At 39.0% G+C, this 6,187-nt stretch overlaps 1 pseudogene; it reads left to right on the forward strand.

The window, feature by feature from the left end:
• The first annotated feature begins 4,995 nt into the window (after positions 1-4,995).
• Positions 4,996-5,698, forward strand: LOC148017167 (THO complex subunit 7A pseudogene; annotated as a pseudogene).
• The last annotated feature ends 489 nt before the right edge of the window (positions 5,699-6,187 follow it).

The raw sequence follows: 6,187 nt of genomic DNA on the forward strand, positions 1-6,187 counted from the left end.
TTAATTAATCTACATTTAAAAGAACTCCTCCAACTTCACATGTTATTGAAAGTTTAAAATTGAAGGTAGCTTCTGGAGCTTTAAGTCACGTTTCAATTTGTCAAAGACAATAAGCAAGAACTAGAATCGTGGCCACACCTTCCATGCAAACTTTACCTTGCCAAATAGGCTTTGCCACGATGGCTCTCTCTACCAAGTGTAAGTCTAGAAGGATTAGACTCTATCAAGCCTTGTGCAATTCTCTAAACTTCCAATTCTTTGTAATTTGTTCCCAATCAAGCAAAGAATCCTCAAGCATAAACAATGATGAAGACCCCCCCCCCCCTCCCCCCCACTTTGCAAGAGATATTCAACTACACTAGTGATAGGAATACGAAACGAAAATCCCCTAATATTTTTGGCTTCAACAATTTGACTATCTCCTTGAAAAATCCTATATTGGTTGTGATAAGAACCTCCAAGTTATAACCAGATCTTATCCTCTCTAGGTGATAATAATTCCCTATGGGAAAATTTTAGATGGTCGTGGTTGAAATCCACTAAGAAAATCTATCAATTTTTGTCAATAACTCCACCTTCCTCACATACAAGAATTTCCTTGCACCAACCTCTCCTTGCCAAACTGCAAAGACTATCCTCCAAAGACAACGACAATGAACACCGCATCTGCATTAAATTAATGTAAAAATTGGGTAACAATGTGCCAATTGTGTACAATTTTGCTTAAAAAAATTTTCAATGTTTGGCATTGTTTCTAGGTGTTGTCACGAGGACCAAGCTTCCATCTTCCTCTTCGTGGCAAAGATGGTAAACACTCTTTTCACATTGCATTTATCCCAAGGGCTATCACCTTATGAATAGTCTACCAAGATTGAATAGGAGGGGTTGAACTTATACGAAGAAAAGCTTTCCCATTTCACTGATAGCCTTCAAGCTCCAAGATAACTACAAAATCAAGTTATCAAAGCAAAAACCAAAAGTGGAGCAACTTATGGAAACATTGATGCTATCATTGAGACTCGTGGACAACTTATGCTTTAAATAACAAATTTATTATTGAATGTTTGAAATATGATAGAACCTTATCTCAAGGTGATCCCTTGAGTATGTACCCTTTACACATAATCTCCATCAAAAACACATATGCCATTTTTGGTAGCACATCCTTAAATACTCAAATCAAATTAATTAGACTATTTATTAGTGATTACACATCATCCACTACATGGAAAAAAGATAAGCTATCATGCTAAAGCATGAACTATATCCATGCCCATAGTAATAGACCCAAGAGTATGGCTCAAAAGGTGTGTATACCGTGATTACTTCCTATTCTGTATATTGCTTCTTATGTTTCCTTAGCAAATCGAGATTACTTGCACTAGATTTATTTCTTTCAAAAGAATGATTTGGCTAGAAAAACTATCACCAATCATGTTAATGTGCAAGAAATTATTTTGCTAGTTGGTGGGGAGTAGGCCCACTTCATTGGTGGGCCTATCCCCATATTGTGACCCTACCCTTGAGAATGGGGTGGGAGACACACACATGTACACACACACACACACTCTCTCTCTCTCTCTCTCTCTCTCTCTCTCTTCTTATGCATAAGCTCTTCTATAAGAACATGACCAATAAATGGTTCCTTTAAAAATTGTGAAAATGTCATCTAGAGCATGGCAGGAGCTATGGAGGTTGGAAGATGAAGACTAAATTCATATTGACATGGACAATGAGTGAACAACTGTTACACAAGTGAATTAGGTTCCAAGATGGAAGCTTGGACTCATAAAGACAAACTTGTGTATTGGACTAATAATGACAATGACACTAATTGAAAGAAGAAAGCATCATGATATTGTATTCATTATTGTGAAATTGATAGTCAAGTACAATGCTTTATAGAAGTTGGGTTGTTCCACTCTCCTCACTATGCATATGGGATTTAGAACAGCTCTTCCTGGATCATACATCGTTTGTCATTTCTCAACACCCCCCTCAAATGATGAGTCCCTATGCTTGCTGGCTTTTGCCCCCCCTACATGTTGACATGGCCCGAGACACTAGCTCATAGGTAGCCTAGTCAAGTTAAAGCTTGAACTTTACATCTTTGGCAAGGGTTTTTACAAAGAAAATCCACAAAGGAAAAAATAGAGATCCACTATGGGAAAAACATATAAAAGATACAATGAAAATTCTTTAGAATAATCTGTCAGAGTTGTTGATGGTAGTGGAAGCATCTTCTTCTTCTTCTTCTTCTTTCATGAACTAGTTTTGATGGTGATCATTCTGTATCTGTTGTGCTCTTTTCTTGTGGAAGCATTCACTGGCTATATGGCCACTCTTGCCACAATAATGGCATATAATCCGATCCTTGTTGTTGTTGATGTTGAGTCCTCAACCACGGCCTCATGCTCCATAAGTGCCCTTGGTGTATAAGAGACTGTTGTTGGTGGTGTGTTCCTTTGCATCCTTGCTTTTAACTTTGCTTTCTCCATCATGTAGTGAGTGCTCAATATCTTAAAGTGAGAGACTTGGAACATTACTTAGGGTGGACTCAAGATTCTCATATGGGTCCTTATTTACACTTGCAAGCAGTACGACTATCTTCATCAATATTCTTCTTAAGAGTTGCCAGTTGGGTTCTTAAGCTCTTGAACTTGTTAATGTGTATGGTCATGGAAGTACTATTTTTTATATCTAGTTTATAAACTGCATGAGTAATTTTACCTTTGGATTCTTTGCTTGGGTAGTACCAAAGATCCTATCAAGTTCCTCCCAAGCAGTTCTAGCATCTTTGATGCCAGAGATATGATGTAGCACATCATCACTTAGTCCCCAGCCAATGATGCCTAGTGCCTTGGAGCTACTACAAGGATCCCACTTTCTGAATCTTCTTTCCCGCCATCTAGATCACCTTCATCATCTTCAAAGAGATCCCAGAGGTCTTTCCTCATGAGGTGGTACATGGTCTTTTTCTTCCAAGCATGGAAGCCTTCTCCATTGAAATTTGCTATTTGCTCAAGATCTACCATGTTGATAAACTTCGAATAACTAGCAAAAGAGTTGTAGTTCAATGTGTCAAGAGACACAAGAAGATCAGTGTCAAATTGACACTAGTTGAGTGTTAATGGATACTAGTCGGTGCTTGATCTGCTTTCCCTCACGAACTTTTTGGATGTATTCTGAGCTTCCTCGAGGACTTCCAGATCTATAGTGAACTTTAGAGAGTGTATCTCAGTGATTAAAATCATTATTGATAGCTTCAGTGAGAAGAAACTGTGAAAATGTCAAGCTTTGAAGCTGCCCATAGAGATGACAGTTAGGGTTTCACAGATTGTGAGAGATAAAGAGAGAATTTTGGGGATCCCTTTCAGCATGAGGTTTCCACTTGGGGTTCTTCAAATTCCCCATGATCATGATCAACATCGTGGTCTATATGCGTGGCGTAGGCTGTACGAATAGGCACAGGCACAGATTGGGCAGTGTCTGACAAAAAATGTAATGTTGGGCTCTAGCTGGAACAATGTTGGTGTTTGATGTGCCAGAGAGAAGATTTGCGAGTCAAGAAACACTTTTCCAAAAGGAAGCACTAGAATATATGGCCTGTAGAGAGAGATCTAGCTACTCAAAATAGGGTAGGTACTGTTCTGGCTATGGCTGCCATAAGGTCAAGTGGAGATGGAAGTGAGAAATGCAACCATGAGCTAACATGAGGTTAAGAGGGACTGAGAGAGCAAAGAAGGGAATTATGCCATGCTCATCTGAGCTCTGATACCATGTGAAAATGTCAGATCTAGAGCATGGCAGTAGCTATGGAGGTTGGAAGGTGAAGATTAAATTCATGTTGACATGGACAATGAGTAGATGACTATTACACAAGTGAATTAGGTTCCAAGATGGAAGTTTGGACTCGTAAAGACAAACTTGTGTATTGGACTAACAATGGCAATGACACTAACTGAAAGAAGAAAGCATCATGATATTGTATCATCATTGTGAAAGTGATAGTCAAGTACAATGCTTTATAGAAGTTGGGTTGTTCCACTCTCCTCATTGTGCATATGAGATTCAAGACAGCTCTTCTTGGAGCATACATCATTTGTCATTTCTCAACAAAAATAACCTTTGTTTATAATGCTTTCTCTTTTAGGCAATCGAGAAGGGGATATAGCTTTGTTATGACTAGACCCCTTCTCCTCTTTGTATTCATCCCTCAGCAATTTTTCATTTTCTTTTGCATGTAGGAATCTCTCTACACTTCAATACATCATGATTCCTTCATTATCCCCTCATATTCTTTCACTACTTATGTAAATAGGGATTACGAAAAAGTATATAAATAGATATCATAGCTCTACATCAACACCCTATTGTCAAATTTTATTGTTTCTTTATTTCAATAATCATCTACAACTTTGTGGATTTCCCTTCTTCAACACATCATGGCTCTGGTGGCCTCTTCTTTCACCCCAGAGTATGCTATTGAATCAAGTCCTTTGAGTTTTTTCAATCATTATATTTTCATCATAAGTATTGGGCATGATTAAAAGATGTTGAGAATAGCAAATGATGCTTGCCCATAAGTGGCTTTTTATGAGAGATATGACAAAGATGTATGCTCTAGAAGCTCGAGGAAGAGATGTCCAAAATCCCATAAGCATGGTACTACCCAAAAGCTATATAAGCATGTACTTGGTTGACACTCATTTAAAGGAATGGTACTTTCAATTTGAGTCACTCAAGATTGTGTTTATGAGTCCAAGCTAATCTATCTTGGAACCTAATTCACTTGAGTTACAATCTCTTCTCTCTATCATATATCGGTTCTATGATTTGGTCCACCATAGCCAACTAGCTCTAGATCTGTGTTTCTTCACATGGTATCAGAGCCATGGCAAAGCTAGTTTGGAAAGCGAGTTCTAACATCCTATCAGGCCGGCCAAAAACTATGTCTCATAATAACTAGGCGGGGAATGCCTCTCTTGTGATGCAATGGCTATGGAGGTCACCACAACAAGTAGAAGGGCTGCTGCATCTAACACCCAACCATCCTCAAGGGCTGCACCAGCCTCTCAGGTCCCCCAGTCGTCAGCCAAGTGGAGGAAGGCCCCCGAAGGGAGAGAGAAGGTCTCCATCCACTTTGCCATTGGCCCTACCAAGGACGATGCCCTCATCAGACACAACGCCTCCTCACTAGAACCACCACAACCCAGGGGGAGCCTTCCCTCAAGAGACTTCTCTGTAAGTTTTTCGTTTTCGCTATTGAGATTGAGAAGGAAGCCGATAACCTCATCGATTGCGAGAAGTTGTACAAGTCCTTTTTGCAGGAACTCAATACTTTCGAGCTTCCACTCCAAAAGACCAAGGTAGTCATTGATGCCAATAGGAGTGAGCATGAGAATTTCAAAGAGTTGTAGAATGAGATCTACCAAGAAATTGTATAGGCACAGGAAGACATAGAAGATTTAAAGGTCCAACTAGAGGATAGCAAAATTGAATGCCAACACAAAGAAGAGTGTGAGTGATCTGAAGGATGAGAAGGGAAAAACCACCATGATTAGAAACACATAAAGTTTTGGATGAGCTTGCAGCCTTGCAAGCTGAAAATATAGCTGCATCAAAGACCCTGGAATTATGAAAGAAGCAGGTTCTTCTACATGTGGTTGACAATTTACAAAGTACCATTGAAGATTAACTGAAAAATCCCTCAAAAGTGCCCCGGATTAGGGTAGATTTTTGCGTTACATGTCTTCTTTACGGAATCTCCATAATCTAATGGATTGACATGCCCCTTAGGGTTTACTTGCTTCTTTTCTGCAAACTCTCGTTCTCTGTAAATTTCTTAACTTTCAAGCGACTCTATCTACTTGGTCTCATCAATTTTGTAATGATCTCACAAAACCATACGGGATTCCAAAATCTATGTATCCCAAGTATCTTATCAAATAAGCAAGAGCTTCAAGAATGAAGAACATGACAAAGATAAGGAGCATGAAGACAAAGAAGAAGTTTGAATAATGCCAAAGAAGCATGAAGAAGAAGATACTTTCCACTGCTACAAACAAAATGTTTTGCAAAAATTTCCATCATGGATCATGTTTTCCCAAAGAGGATCTTTTCCATAGTGGATCTCGAATTCCCTTAGTGGATCTGCTTCCCATAGTGGACGTAACAAAACACTTAC

This window comes from Lygodium microphyllum, chromosome 22 (genome assembly GCF_053477565.2).
Source record: "Lygodium microphyllum isolate KBCC chromosome 22, Lygodium_microphyllum_v1.1.10, whole genome shotgun sequence".
NCBI classification, from domain to species: Eukaryota; Viridiplantae; Streptophyta; class Polypodiopsida; order Schizaeales; family Lygodiaceae; genus Lygodium; species Lygodium microphyllum.